Source organism: Saimiri boliviensis, chromosome 3 (assembly GCF_048565385.1).
Source record: "Saimiri boliviensis isolate mSaiBol1 chromosome 3, mSaiBol1.pri, whole genome shotgun sequence".
In the NCBI taxonomy this organism is placed as follows: Eukaryota; Metazoa; Chordata; class Mammalia; order Primates; family Cebidae; genus Saimiri; species Saimiri boliviensis.
In genome coordinates, this window is record NC_133451.1 from 28,090,262 (window position 1) to 28,107,454 (window position 17,193).

Genomic DNA, 17,193 nt, shown 5'->3' on the forward strand with positions numbered 1-17,193 from the left:
TCTTTAAACTGTGATCCTGAAGATATTAATAGCTAACTTTCATTGTGTAATCACCATATGTCAGATACATTGTGTATTAAAGCTTTTAATTATGATGAATGAATGAATGCATACATAAGCATGTGCAACAGTTACTCACAGTATTCCCATTTTTATTTTATGGGAACTGAAGCATAGAAAGCTCAATGATTTAATATAATCAAACATGAGATCAGAAGTGGATTTAAAATCATACACTCTGAGTCCATGTCCAAGCCTGCCTCTCATATATCTTTTCCTGCCTCCTAGGAATGGAGAAATCCCTTTTTCTCCTCAAAGCTTTCTCATTCTTCTCTTTTTTTCTCCTCCTCTTCCTCCTTTTCCATGTTCTCATAGTTATCCTTTGCATGATTATTAATGGAAGAGTAACAGAATCTGATTCTGTTTGTACCTCCATCATTTCTGCCTGCTGGGTGAAGAGACAGGATGGAAGGAGGGCTGGTGGATGAAAATCCTGGGAAGGTGTAATGGTTCCTTAGATCAGCGTGTTCATGATCAATGTATTGAGAAATCAGACTCTGGACATATATCTAAAGTCAGTTTGAAGCAACTTATTTTGACATTGTAAAATACCCCCTAATGATAATAGCAGCAGGAGTTGTACAGATTAACTATGTGGGCACCAGACCTAGATAGCTGAGTATATATTACAGGGTGAGCAATTTCTCAGTAATAGCTGAATTTGAACATGCATTGGAGAAAATGCATATCTATGACTATCAGTGAAATAGTCTTTTCCTTATGCAGACATCATTTTTGAAAATGGTATTTGACTGCTACAAAGGTAGCATTTAAAAAATAGAACAGAAGCAGGATCATAGATTGGGAATGAGGGTTAGTATCATGTGGCCTTAAGTGGAAATAAAAGAAAAGACTGGAACCCCAAAATGTTTAGAGTACCAATATGCCCACAGGAATCCTAGAGTTAGCAGTGGCAAGAGATCCAAACAGGCAGATTAATGGTAGAACAGATATCAGCACTGATAACTGGTCATTCTTTACAGACCAGAGAAGATCAAGATTTTGTGCACCAGAGGCTCACACAATTCTGGCTATTATTTTCAAGAAAATGAACAAAAAATAATAAATATAAAGTGTAGGTAATTTTCTTGCAAATAGCCAGTGTAAATTAGTGGCCCAGACGTTTAAGCTTGATTGCTCAGCAGTAAATCTACTACCAATTACAGAATATATGTGTGAAATACATTTTATTTTTAGTCATTTCTAATTTCTTACTAAACATCACCTATAAAAATACTGAAAATGTAAATACCTAAAATGAAAAAAAAAAATTGTACCTTGTACAAAAGTATGTTTCTCAGATTGTTTCCAAGCTCCCTCCTTATGGCCTTTGTGATCCAAATACTTAAAAAAGTCATTTTCTGGAAAAAAAAAATATGCAGTTTAGGTTACTTATGATTGCTACTATTTTTTAGGTTCTTTTTTTGTTTGTTTGTTTGTTTGTTTGTTTACAGATCATCCAAATACTTATGAAAACTCATGACATGTTCAGCCCTGGACATCTGTTTAGAAAATGAAATACAGATCTGAAATAGTTCAAAAATTGAAAATGAAGTTAAGAATTTAGTCCTTTAAGAAATCATGAGGAGACCAACATCATCTGATAAAGGAGACTAAGAGAGACTGCAAACAGGATGTTTGTACGAGGTTATGCCCAAATTGCTGTCTTTTATCTTGTGTACATGAAAGCCTGAGATGAGAAAAGCAGTATTTATTTTCAATTAAAATTTCTGGCCTGTAGATTTTGTGGTCCAATTGAGTGAACCGAAAATAAATCTTTTTCAAAATCAATTTTATTTTTCCCCTAGGATTCAACCTTTCAATTTTTATAGCCTCATTATTTCTCTAAATTCATGTTTTTTCATACATCCAAGTCCTCTCCCTTCTTTTGGACTCTAGCAAGGAATTTATTGAAAGTTTTGATAACTATCAGGGAACAGGTTTAGAAATTCTTTAGATAAGAAGCTATTCTAAATTAGTCTTGAGGGAAAAATAAGGGAAACTGAAATTCTTCTTGGTCCCTTAACTCTACCCTCCAAGAAGAGTATGTGTATGCACTGCAGTGGCCTTCTTTGCTGGAATGTCACCCAATGCCTTGAGATTCTTTGTAATGGTTTGATGAGCCTCCTGCCCTTTAAGTGCTTAAATATTTTCTCTCTGCATTAGACTGAAGAAAATTAAACAGAGAAGACCAAGTGTCCTAAATTAGTTTTGAACCATTTGGATCAGATAAGTCTACCTTTAGTATCTTTAGCTGAGTAAAGAGCTATCACAGTCAAAATGGAAATCTCTGGGCCTTGCAGTGATACCTGGGCTAAATTCCTAGATAGTCATTTTGTGATCCTTTGGAGGAAACTGACTCGGGAAAATGTGAAAAGGGCCAATTATCACATTAAAATGGACTCTTAATTGTACCAGAGTCTTATATCCAACAGCATGAAAGCTACCCAACCTCACTTTTCTTTCAAAGAGAGATTACTACTGAGAAACATAAGCACAAAAATGGAACTATTAATAGTGGAAGACATTTGCTAGAAATCACATGATAGATGGAACCAATCTAACAACAAAGGAGAATAGGGAATTTACTCTTTCTGTGAATGCTGGAAAAAGAATAGGAAATGGGATTTGGTAAACATGTGTTGGTGTCTCCATTATGCTGACTAAGGAGGTGTTTCAGTTAGCTTGTGCCATATATTAAACTAATCCCAAATGTAATGGGTTAAAACAGTCATGATGTTCATTACTGGTCAATTCTGTAGGTCGTCTTGGTTTTCCATGTGGTGTGTCTAAGAGTTAAGGGGAAAAGAAATATAAAATGCAACTTAACATTTAAAGATAGGTTTATTTTGGGGAATAAACCTGAGACGGGCTTCTGGCTGATTTCAGTCAGGAGTGCTCTCTTTTACAAAGACTATTTACTGGTTTTAAGGTGAAAGAGCTTATAAACTTAGAATGTTTCTGCACGGGGGATAAGTTTTGGCAGGGTTGGAGGTCTGTGGTCACATGAGAGGTTATCTCGGGGCTGACACCTTTCTGGCTGGAGGGGAGGTTATCTCAGGGTTGGCATGTCTCTGGCAGGGGAGAGGTTGAGAATGTTTTTGGTCAGAGATGTCATTTGTAGTTTATGGCCATGCTGACCTTAGCCATTCATTAGGCTGATGCCCTTTGGATTTAGACATTTTTTGATCAAGGTGAACTTTAGAATGATGGTGCGTATCCAAGATGGTGATGCTCCTGCTCTGTCAGTGTGGCCCAGTTTATTTTTTATTTATTTATTTATTTATTTTAGATGGAGTCTTGCTCTGTCACCCAAGCTGGAGTGCAGTAGTTCATTACAACCTCTGCCTCCTGGGTTCAAGCAATTCTTCTGCTTCAGCTTCCTGAGTAGCTGGAATTATAGGCATGTGTCACCATACCCAACTAATTTTTGTATTTTTAGTGGAGACGGAGTTTCACTATGTTGGCCAGGCTGGCCCTAACTCCCAGCCTCAGGTGATCTGCCCGCCTTGACCTCTCAAAGTGCTGGCATTGTAGGCATGAGCCACTGTGCTGGCCAGTGGGCCAGTTTTGATGGTCTTACTCTCTCTTACTTATCTGTGGTCAGCTGGCAGTTTGTCTGGATGCTGGGTGATATCAGATGACCGCACTCTTGAGACTGGTGACTGCAGGTTTGTGGATCCTCAGGTGGGATGGCTCATCTCAGCTATCTGTGGTCTATCATTTTCCAGTAAGCTGTGTCAGCTTTGTTTACATGGCAATGTCAGATTTTCAAGCACAAAAAGAGTAAGCTTGGAGGTATTTTCCAATCTCTGCCTGTGTCACACTTTGTAACATGCTGTGAGTCAAAGGAAGTAATATGGTCAAATACAGATATAAGCAGAAATAAACTTCATCTCTTGATTGAAACAGCTCCAAATTTACTTTGCAAAGCTGTGTGCATATTGGGCATGCAACAGTTGTGGCCGCCTTTGTAAACTGTAGGCTAGCTACTGCTGATGCTCAAATTATGTTGAACTGAAAACAGCTGGTGCCGACTCTCTGGCCTTTCTACCTTTTTCTTATAATTCTCAGAGCATGTTCTTGATCACAACATATTCCATTTATAAACAAAACTGTTTCCTCCCATACTTATTAATTTTTCTGTGCAAATTTTTTGAGCTATTGATTAGTGAGGAAAAAAATTCTGTCTTAATATTTCTACGTTGTACTGCTTGTCTAAAGGGATCTCTAGAGTTAAAAACAATAAAAGCAGTATTTTATTTTTAACAAAGTGAAAGCGTCTTATGGTATTTGAGAGTCCATGACTACATGCCAGAATCTTGTTTCTTCCTTTTTAACACTATGATTTATGGATTGTGCACATGCTTAAACTTCTCTAAAGACTTTCCAGGAACCAACTGTATGATGTCTACATTAATTTTGGTAATAAATCATAAATTTGAAACAGTTGGCTAACACATAGTGGGAAGTTGGATGACATACAGAGTTTCTACAAAATTTTTAAATGATGAGGGCTCATCCAAAGCAGTAGGACTAAATGATGTCCTCTTGCAATATCCCCTATGGAGATGAGATGAAAATTAATGATTGAATTCTTTCTAGTTGTCAGTAAGCTTATGTCCATTTTGTAATAATCTTGATGATTACACTGATTCAAATGATCACAGTGTTGGCTACGATATCAGAGAAAGAGAGAAAAGGGGGTAAGAAACAATAGAGACAGAGAGAGTGTGTGATAGAGAGAGACAGAAATGACATGCTATAGAGTCTCACATTTATCAGTGTAATGCTTTTCTAAAATATATTTATGGATCACTGCGCTTAAAGATCTTTGGAGAAATTATTTTTAAAATAAAAACTTGGAGTAGCAGGAGAAAATAGTTTGGGAGATAATACCGATGATTTTTTTCTCCTTTCAGGGTGTCTATAATATATGTCAGAATAATTAAATGCCTTAAAAAATCCTTATGAGCCTATTTATATTTGTTTACTACTTGTTGTTGAAGGAATATAATAGAGACCTTATAAAAAAAAACTTGATAAGATCTGCTTGCCCTACCCTGAATAATAGAGACTAGACTAGGAGGGAAACAGAAAGGGATATTCCTACCTAATTGCAGGCAGCAGTGATGAACATATCCGTATCAGATCTTCATTCCTTGTGGTACTATAAAATCCAATCTTCTTTAAGCTTTGTACACTCAAGAAAGCCGAAATCTAGTATACAATCACTATTCAGAGGGCACCATTAAAATAATTATGTTGAGCCAAGGGAGGAGAGTATGACTGAAAGGAGCAATTAGAAGTTTCAGCAAGTTTCAGTCAATTCTTCAGTTTCATTATCAAATACACTGGATTTATCCCTTAACTCAGTATTTGTTTTAAAGTATGAGCAATTGCGTGAAAATGGTTCAAGGAGAATTTATACAGAAAAATAATATTAGTCTAGTTAAGATACAAAAAGCATGTCATGTATTCATTTGTTAAAAAACACGTGTAAGATTTTCATATACATGACTTTTATGGTTTGTGCACCAAAGTTACATGAATTAATTTTGTACAGTGTCACAATTATTTAAACAGTTTACTAAATATTAAGCTCTAGACAACCTTGACCCTCTTTCATAGTCTTCATCCATCCTACACTTTATTTCTGACCACTAGAAATACCCATCTACAACTTGAGTGGCCTAATCAAATGACTACTCCTGTTTTATGCCCCTAGATACTTTCAAATTCAAGACTGACCTTCCCTCTATAATACTATTTATGAGACACCAAGAGAATAAAAACAAATAGTAATAACATCTAGGTTTTTTTCTTTTTATCATTATAAAACGATTTCTACTTTAGTTGTCTCCTTTAATCCCTTAGAAGATGATGTAGGCCAAATTCATGGTGTAGCAAAAACAAACAAAAGATTAGAAGCCCATTAACCATGTTTCCTTCTTCCTTATTGCTGGTTGAAAGCTATGATAGGTCTGTGTTCCAGAGCGAACAATGGACACTATGTTAGTAACATTCTTGGGTTGTGGTTTACCATTATTGTAAATGTGGAAAGGTTCCTGCCCACAAAAACTTTGAGGTTTTGTTTGGGTTTCAGACACTTATGAAAGAGAATGAGCAAAACAACCACATACGTTTCTCTTCTATTCTGTAATTAACTTTTCTGTGGTATACTCCTTTACTTCTGGTTATGGACTTTATTCCTATATAAAATCATAGCAGACTCTCTGTGGCCCATTTTCCTTCAAAACCATTAAGGCGGAAATGGTAATTTATCTTTCATTTGTTTATTTCTTATTAAGGATGACTCACAAAAAGGAAACTATAACTATTTACAATTATCTCATATATTTGAACAATGGACATATTTGGTAGTACCTAGGAATTAGGTATTTCTGGCAGATGATGCTGACCAGAGTTAACCTCATCTCAGTCATTCTACATTTTAATCCAATGCAGAGAAACTGTGCTAATATATTTTAATTCTCTGCATTCAAAGTTTTCAATAATTCTGGACTTACAAACTAAGTGTAAGTTAATACCAGCGCTTTTCTCCATTCAGAAATTTTTATAAGAATATAATTATTCTAAGCACATTTCTTGATGTGGCAGAAAGGCAGGAAAGAACAGTAGATCTATCACCCCCCTTCAGGTAAATCGAAATGGTCAGATGTTCAGAAGTTTTTCTGTTATTTTCGTGTTTCTATTTAAAGTGCTTGCTTACGTCAATAAAACTTTGCTTATAAGAAAACTGAATGAAATTTTCACAAATAGATGAGTCTGCAATTAATCATAGTCTGATAAACTCAGTATGAATATCTGGTCTAACAGGACTTCATTTAATCATGGTTGAAAGGACTCTGCCCAGTATATAGCAGTAGATCTGGAGAGCATTCTAGCCACCACTCTCCAGCCTGATTCCTGTTCCAAGAGGACCCCATTTGGATAGAACACAGGAAACCCATAGAGATGTTGCTATGTGTGATACTGGAGATTATTGAAATTGAAATCACAGAACAGTTCCTAATTGTGAGACATCACTAATTCCAAAAGTGTTGAAATAGTGTAACATTTCCTCAGTTTGGATTTAAAGCTGTATCTCTCCCACATTATGTTAAAATAAATCTAAATAGTCCTTTCCACTGTGTTTAATAATAATCATCCAAAGTTCACACTCAAAATGGAATATGTTTTGAATTGTATAAAATGCTTTAGGATTAGAGAACATGTTTGTATTTGGTCTTTCAGAATTGCTCATAATCATCTAAAGTATCATGGATAAAGCAGATTTATTGCCATACTAAAGTATTTTAATACTAACTTCAGCTTGAAGAGTCTTTAGAAATGGAATCTGTTACAGAAACTCAGGCAAGGACCTAAGAATATCTTTTATAGTGGTTACCTCTTTAAATAATGCTATATATGAATATTTTATTATTTATTGATACTTTAAATTTCAACTGGTAGTCTTCAGAAAAAAAAAATAAACATCAGGAGTATAAACTGCTAAGAATGACATAACTAAAAAATGTAGCTTTGGGGAGGGGTGGATTTTGACCACTTGGCCTGCCTATCTGTGCAATTCATTCTTAAAAATAATATGGAAAACTAAGAAGCTTCAATGAGAGAAATGAAAACTTGGAGAACTTTTTGCGAAGTTTGTGCTAAGAATAGTCAGAAAGTATCATTTTTCTGAAGGTATACCAGACTGAGCTGTGATCTTGCCGATTCTTAGTAGCAGAGGAGACTCAGCTCCTCTCAGTGCATCAATGTAAGATTTTGGGAGCTGTCCTAAAGTAGCAAGAGAAATGCTGTTTCTGATTTGTAAATATGGTATTACTTTTTTCTTCTTTCAGGTTTCATCTAGGGCTCATAAAGAGCAAAATAAACCATTGGCCTTGTTAATTTTCTTAAAAAATAAAAGTAACATTTTATTAGAAATGCCTGGACGTGTTTTCGGAATCAGTTTGTGTTTTCTTAAAGTGTCCTTTATAAATTGCCACGGATTTATCATCTCTGGCACACTAAACATCTTCCTGTTGCGACCAAGTTGTGGGACGTGGGGGAGACTCAGCTCCCCGATGGGATGTGCCCGAGGTGTGCAATGGGCCAATGTGCTCAGGTTCTTGGGCTCTCCACCCAAGAATGGGTAGGAGGCCCTGGTGCGGTGATACTGTTCAAGTAAGCATTGAACCCCAAGAGCTTTTGCAGAAAGGTGATTTATTAGACAGAGGGAAAAGAGAAGTAGGGAGAGAGAGAAAGCCAGCTCCCACACAGTCATGGGAAGGGATTCCAGGGAGGGAAATCTGCACGGGGAAGGGGCGGAGGATCTTTTAATCTGGGAGTTCTTCCCGCCCCATCCAAGTTTTTGTGCCATAAGAGCAGTTCCTTCAAACTTCCGCTGGAATGACTGATCTTTGATTCTGATATCTGAGTGGTTGATGGGCCCACAGTCCTCCCACAGCTTTTCCCGGGCTTTCTAAACAAAAGGAGCTCCCCTAGGCCGTCTATCTTCCTTCTCTCAAAAGCTAAACAAAGACCTCCAAGCTCCCAGATGGAGACATGGAAGAAGGCAGGCGGGGCTAAGACGTGCTAGCCTTTGAAACCACGCCCCTTGTGGACCCGGGAAGAGAAGTTCACACGTTCCGTCACCACCACCGTTTTTTATTCTACAAGCAAAATAGATTTGGAATAAAGAACTGTATAACATTTCAAAAAAGGAAGAGGGGTAAAGCTGAAGCTGATGTTTTAGTGTACATAAGGAAAAGTCCTGAATTGAAAGAGATGATGTGGAAATTATTTAACAACCTGCTTGTGATAGATACTTTCATTAGTGTTTGCCAACTGTAAGCAACAGAGTAGACCTCACAAATGCATATGTGGTTCACAGGAGAACCAGCTTGAAGCCAGGGGCTTACAGTCACTACTATGCTTTGCCGAAGCAAGAATGGTGTATTTTATTCTCTTCTTCCTCTATGTTTTAGTTAAAAAGAAGTGAGATTAGTACTCTTGCTATCTTGGTAATCTTGCTATAGACATATGATCAACTACCTTTTACAATAAGAGAAAAATAAAGGACAGAAAAGTTAGTTTTTTTCCCCAAATCTCTGTCTATACTAGAAAATATATTTACGTTCTCAAAGATCTAATTAATATCAAAAGGATAAATTATTTAAATATATCAACTATTCAATGAAAAGTGCTGTTTTGAAATCACAAATAAAGTGTTGACTTATATAGCTGGATAATGAACAAATCAATGTTCATATTACCCTGGAGGAGATATATGTATGTATGTATATAGTCATTTTGGCACCGGGTGTATCTCCTGTTGTGGAAGTATACAGGCAACACCTTGAAACTGTTTTCTAAAGAGCAGTCTGCCTACCAGGCTTACAGTTCTAATCCTCATGATTCTTCATTTATGTGCACTCCTAAGATATCCTTGGGGTCACTTGCTTTTGTGACTGTTAGTCAAAGCCATGTCATTTGAGACACTCTTCATCATTCCCTGTTCTTAAGTAGTTTCTTCCAACTTCATTAGTGCCTTCCAATGCTCCCCACGACTCAGAAGAACCTTTCAAAGGTCAGGGCTGAGATCACTGCTCATCTCAAAAACCAAAACTGCTCTCTTTACCTCTCTCAAACTTCACTTACTTCACTTACTTCTGTAAGCGATGTTTGAGAGATGTAAATCTTTTTCTGTAAATTTCCTTTTCTCAAGCCACATGTACTTCCATTTCATTTTAAAAATATTTCATGCTTTTAGAAACTTCAGAGTTTGTTTTCACATTTTCTATTTCTGCTTTTGGAAGTCTTCTTCCTGTCCCCATATCTAGGCTGTGAGCTCTTTATCTGTGTTTCCATAACACACGGTGCTTCTGAACCTGACCTTATCCTGGCTCTATGCTCACACATAAAGAGATCCATTTGTTTGTATTTCTAAGTAGAAATAAAATTTCTTTGTGGTTAGTGCCTGGTCCTGAATTACCAACACCTGAAAAAAGGCTTAGCCTAGAATATATGCTCAATAAGTATTTATTGAATAAATATATTAATAAATGATAGCAAAATAAATAATGCTGAAAGGAAGCAATATAGGAAGTGCTGTCTTCTGAGAATTTTCCAGACTATAAACAAGTAGTCTTCAAAATCTGTTACAAAATTAAGATAAAGCTGTTTGCTACTCTTATGTCTTCATTTCATATTGTTTTGTAAGTTTATTTTGACTCCTAGTTTGAAAATACGCTAGCACAAGCAAATTTTTCAGGTATAAACTTGTAAGTACATAGAGGAGACAGAAATTGGAATGGTGTAATTTTAGAAACAAAAAAAACTGTCTCTGAAAAAAATTCCTTTAGACAGAGGTAACCACATATGAAATCATTAGATTTATGATTCAAATCTTTAATATTTAAAACCTGAGCACACATTAGAAGAGTTTTTTTTTTTTTCTTCTTATCTCCAGTGTCTTTCCACTTATGCCAATGAACGAAAGTATGTATTGTGGAGTAGGTTAGAGTTGGGTTCCAAATCTTGACCTATTTATTCATTATTCTGTTATGCTGAACTAGAATTTAAAGTTTTCAAGTGTTACCGTATCTGTGAAAAGATAGCAATTCTCTGATATGAGAAGTAGTAAAAGACAGTAGATAAACAAATAGCTTCTAGAAAATACTGCCCATCTCTGTCAAATTTCAAGTAGACAGGTTTAAATATTGTGAGAACTTAGATGTATTACTTAGCTTAAGTCTAGTACTTACCATCTGTCTATAAAAGAAACCTAATAATAATACCTCTAATATAAATATGTACCTTACAGATTTGTCCTGAGGGCTTATAGAGATAAGCAAGAACAAAGAATGTCTGGCACACAGTGAGTGCTCAATAAGAGTTAGCTAATGCTTTTATTACTGAGTCTTATTGTAAAGACTGGTAAATAACAGTTTTCTTTCATGTCTGTGAAAAACGTAACACAATGCCTCTCTCTCGATGTAGAAGTTCAGTAAATTCTTATTCTTAGATACTCTTTCACACGTTTATTACGATCCTTTTTACACATAAAACATTTCATGTTGACTTTGAAAACATTGAGAATCAGTTCCGTGATAGTTCAAAAGGGATATCAAAATCTTGGTTTAAGGGGAGAACAGTTTCTATGGATTATTTATAAATTCAGTGCTGTAGACTGTTAGTCAAAGCCATGTCATTTGAAATCTGTAACATTTTTACTGTCAAATAAGTAATCCAAAGACAGAAAGAAAGAAGGAAAGAAATATGAAAAAAAGAAGAAAGTAAGAAAAAAGAGGAAGCAAAGAAAGAAGAAAAGAAAGAAGGAAAAGAACAAAGGCATGAGTTTTGGAATACAGGGGATAGTAACAGGCTATAAGCTTTCTTGCTATTCATGAATTTGGTTTTGAGCATGAGGTGAAGGATATAACCCTGTGGAGAGATTCTCTGAAAGGTGATGATTCTCAAAACTTTAAAAATGCATGCCTGGTTGGCAATAACTTCCAGCATGGCCTCAAATTTGAAGCTTGTCCCAAAACAAGTGATATCAAACTTATGCATACACCGACATTTTTGAGCTTGTCATTAGATTTCAGAAAACATATGCAAAATATTCTTCAAAAATTAATTATACAGCAGAATAATACTGATGTTGAAATATTAATAAGGGTCCTGAGAGACTGTTCAGTTATTTTTGCTCCAAATATAGTAAATTTCTCCTCATGTATTATACATTGTTTAAATTTGTGTAACATAAATAATACATAACTTAGTAATTTATTTATAAGAGTTACACTTTTTGTTCACCTTTTCCGGGTTCACAGCATATTGTTATTCATATTCCTCAGGTAAGCTACTCACCTGTGTCAGCTGAGTATTGGTCAATGTGCATAAAATATGAAACCATTAAAAAGGCTCATATTAACTTTTGATAAATTCTAAGAAGGATTAAAATGGTTAATTGAAAAGGAAAAGTAAATGTGCATGGACTGATCTTGTTATCCAATCCAGCATATATTATTTTTACAAATACACTTTTGGACTTTGAATTCATTGTGATGGTAATATAGATAAAAGGTGAATGTTGACAAAATGACAAAATGCAACTTTTAAGATCTTTACAAAGTAAATAATATATTTCATTTGTAAAACAATTTTGAGATACAAGCTCTCAAAATCAGGATGCAATGTCTTAACAAACACACTTTTCGGAAGGATGTGTCTCATTCAATAAGGATTCAAAAATTCATCAGATTACCACACATAGCAAAACTGCAGCTACCTGGCATTCTTTGAATTACAAACGAATCTCAAAGAGGCTTAGGGATAATCTTTCCAGTGAAATTCTTCCTTCTCTTTCACTTTTTGGAAGTTAAAATTAAAGCAAAATGTGTCTGGGGTGTTCTGTTCGGTCTGGATGCAATCAAATTAATTCTTTGATTTGAGCACGATTTCATTTTCACATGAGATGCTATGGAATAGAATCAGAAATAAATTGGCACTGTGTGTATAATTCTATTCCTAGCTTTTAAAGAGATATCCACAGGGATTAGCATTTCAAGAGAAATACTATTAATATATAAAACGGAAAAGCCGTAAGTTAGTATTGGCTATTACTCTTAAAAGTAATTTCATAAATAGGCATAAGTAAGTGGGTGAGCAGGAAAAAGTTTTCTTTCTTCACTCTTTGTCTGGATAGACACCAAATCAAGAAAATGAGAATTAACTAGTGTTTAATGTTTCTTTTCCGGGTTTCCCTTTATTTTGTTTTTCATGATATGACTCTCCCCAGTCCAGAAGCCAATTTGGTTCTAGGGATCACCACATAAAGTCAATGGGGAGTAACAGGACAATAATATCAATAAAAGAGCAATCACTGGCACTTTCTAAGCAATTCTAATATAAAACTAAGTAATTGACATACAATGAATTCAATACATTAATTTTGTGGATTGATTTTTATTGAAGCCATAAAATAAACACAAGACAGTTACTCTTGTTTTCTACATCTTACAATAGAAAAAACTAAGGCGTAAAAGGGTTACATGACCCACCAAACTGAAAACAACTACAAAAGCTGAAACCAACTCCAATTAATGAAAACAGACACACAATAAAATAATGTCTTAACCATTATATTATATTAATTCTTTAACTCACTTTTACTATAATTTCTAGGGGCAAGGACAAAACTTTATTTATCTGCAACGTCCCCAGTATGGAATGTCATAGAAAGTTCATAGAAAAGATAATACTCCATTGGTGGAAGTCTTTGAGAAATATATATATATATACACACACACACATATATATTTGATATAGGTATATATATATATGTATATATATGTATATATATGTATGTATGTATATTTTGGAGATAGCATCTCCTTGTATCACCCAGGTTGGAGTGCAATGTCATGATCGTGGCTCACTGCAGCCTCAAACTCCAGGGCTCAAGCAATCCTCCTGCCTAAGCCTCCTGCAGAGTTGAGAGGCCACGGATGCATGTCACCATGCCCAGCTAATTTTTGGGTTTCTTTTTTTTTTTTTCTTTTTTTTTTTTTTTTTGTAGAGACAGGGTTGCATTATGTTGCCCAGACTATTGAATTCCTGGGCTTGAGGGATCCTCCTGCCTCAGCTTCCCAAAGTGCCTGGCCAGAGACACATAACATTGACTCAACAGTTATGCATTATCAACTATGGGCTTTGCAATGACCTTGTTTGAGTAGTTTTCAGTGGCTACTTGTGAAGTAGGTGTTGGTCAACCAGTAGTAATCTATTTCATCATGTTAATTATTTAGATTCATTATCAGGCTCCTGCCAATGTGGTTTTCGGCATTTCATTCTGGAGCATAAAGATTTTCTATTGGCTGTTTGTCATTGTCAAACAACACACTGTCTCATCCTTTGGTGTGATTATGAAAGTCCTAATTGCTTATTGAGGAAAATCTCTAAGAGGATCTCATAATGGATTAGAAGAAATTGAAATATCTTGAAGCCCAGTGAAGGTCAAAAAGTTCAAGGGGATACTTGCACAGTTGTGTGCAATGTGTATCTATCTATCTAGCCAGCTAGCTAGCTAGCTATCAGAGATGTATAACAGTGTATTCTGTGGCTTCATTGTTTCTGTAGAGTCAGAATAATTCAGCAGATGCCAAGTAGTTACACATGCTAAAACTAGAGGCTCAAATATTTATTTAAAAAATCACCTAAACATTATAAAACTACTTTGCTAGTAATATTCTTTACCTGACCCTAGTTCACTTAAGAAACATCAAAGTATTAATCAGAAAGTTTAACAAACTGATTGTGAGAGTTTCTGTAGAGAGTTATTAAGAAAAAACAGGCCAGGCACAGTGGCTCTCACCTGTAAGCCCAACACTTTGGGAGGCTGAGTAGTTCCAGCTACTCGGGAGGCCGAGGCACAAGAATTGCTTGAACCCGGGAGGCAGAGGTTGTAGTGAGCTGAGTTAGCACTACTGCACTCCAGACTGGTTGACACAGTGAGACTCCATGCTAGAGAGAGAGAGAGAGAGAGAGAGAGACAGAGAAGGAGAGTGAAAAGAGAGAGAGAGAGTTATTGAAGTGCATTATGACAGCTTTGTAGAGTTAAAGGAAATGGGAGCGGTATATGGTTTATACTAGGAGAAAGGTTCAACCAGGTAGTCTGACTGGTCCAGCCTAACAAAGCAAAGGCCAGCAGAACAAAAAGAGAATTACATTTTAAAAACCTGAATGTGCAGTTTCTGCCAGGATAGGCATACACCAAAATTTACTGTGGTTTACTCTAGGGGGAGGGAAGCCCTGTCTATAGAGAGATTCAAGATGCTTTGTGACCGCAACAGAAAGTGGCTTGAGGTGGGCAACCTTAGTTTGTTCCAGCTGCTATAAGTACCATAGGCTGTGTGGTTTATAAACAGCAGAATTGTCTTTCTCATAGTGCCACATGCTGGAAGTCTAAGATCATAGTGCCAACATTGCCAGATTGTGGTGAAAGTCTTCTTCTATTGCAGGCTGCTGACTTCCTATTTAATACAAACATCGTGGAAAGAGCATGGGAGAGCTCTCTGCAGTGTTATTTTGTAAGGGCATTAATAGTATTCATGAGGCCTCCATTCTCATGACTTGATTACCTCCCAGTGGCTCATCTCCTATTACTGTTATAATGGGAGTTAGGGTTTCAACATATTAAGGGGCCACAAACTTTCAGTCTGTTTCCTTGAGCACTTGATATAGAGAAGATAGTGGATAAGATGTCTGCTGAGGTGATAACCCCAGTATCAAAAGACCCCAGCAGCATGTGCACGTGTATGTGTGATGTGTGCATGTGTGTGAAGCAATGTAAACTCCTCTTGAAATAACATTTCTGTAATTGGTACCAGCCATACACAGATTAAAACATTCCGGAAAGAATGTTTATTTCTCCTTTTTTTCTCTCTCTGCTCAACCTCTGCTTAGGAATCGTTTCAAACATCAGCTAAGTGAGAGGAAGAGCAGATGAATTCAGAAATAAAGAAAAAAAGGGAGCCAACTCTGCTTTATTCCTAACTATAGGTTTCTCAGGCTGAAGTTGACTCATGCTTACCGGAAGGATAGTGTAAGGATGAGATCATGAAGTTTATATATTTTTTTTCTGGATTGAATCTTACTCTTGGAAAAAGGGAAGATTTGCTTATTATCTGGCAGTGCTGTGGTTTGAATGTGTTCTCCAAAGCTTTTGTGTCAGAAACTTAATTCCCAATGCAACCGTCTTGAAAGGTTGTGAGGGAATAAAACATTTTGGGTCAATGGGGAAATTTTTAGAACCCCTAGCTTGTGAAAAGGTCAACACGGGTACTTCAACCATATCGGGAGGCTGTGTTCAGAGTTTTGGTTAGCAAGTGAAAATTCCTATTCAACCACATTCTGATACTGCTTGCAAGTTCAATAGAAGCTAGGAAACAACCACCAGGAAGAGAAAATTAGGTGAGTCATGGTCACAAGCTCTCTCCCCACTCGGGACTAGGGTACAAACACTCGGCAATCCAAGAGGAGAAATTAGGTGACTCATGGTCATAAGCCCTCTCCCACACAGGACTGGGGGCAAAGCACTCAGCAACTCAGAATTACTTGGGGATATAAGCCCAGACAGCCCTAACCAACAATGGCAGCCCTTTCAGGTCCCCTTCCATGCTTCGTAAGCTTTTACTTTTGCTTGCTCAATAAGCTGCTTTGCTACTCCCTCTCTGGATCCGTGAACTCTTGTTTGGAGCTGTAAGCCTTAAGGCTCTCTGCTCAATTCTTTGAGCAAGGAAAGCCAAGAATCTGAGCCCAGAGCCCAAGCTGAGCACAGAGAAAGGCCTTTCTCAGGGCCGTCCTTGGGCCCAGAAACCATAATTTTGGCAACAGTTGGAACTTTAAGAGGTGATTAGGTCATAAAGGCTCTTCATGAATGGATTAATGCTGTTTTTGCAGAAGTGGGATTATTGTAAAAGAAAACTTGGCCCTCTCTTGCTCTCTCTAGCCATATGATGCCTTTTACTACATTGTGACACAGCAAGAAGATCCTCACTAGATGTAACTCTATGATCTTGGATCTCTCAGCCTCCAGAGTCATGATCGGTGAATTTCTGCTCTTTATAAATTACTCGTTTTCAGGTATTCTGTTATAACAGACAGAACAGACTAAGTCAGAAGGTAACCAGAAAAGTTCTGAGACATGCCAGTTCTAAGGAAAATATTATTCAGACGCTTAGTAAAGCAGTAAAGAAGGCTATTCAAGACTGCTACCAGTAGGTGTCAACATTCTTGCATTAAGGGAGAGAGATCATGTTTCACTCTGGGTACTGCAAGGGCAAGTGGAAATTGATACCCAAGACGCAGAGTGAAAGAGACCGGTGGATGGAAAATTCCTAAGAGAAGACATCCTTACTAAACCAAATTAACTTTACTTTTGCTGAAGGGAGGCCAAGGCGATCAGATAACAAAAGTAGGGTGGGGCAGTTCTTGTTAAAATGACTTAGCATGTTTCTTGTTATAACTGAACTAGGCAGATTGAAGAGAGAGCCCAAGATTAAGGCCTATTTTAAAAGAGGGCTCAGAGGGCTTTGGCTAAAGATTAGTCAAATGAAGAGT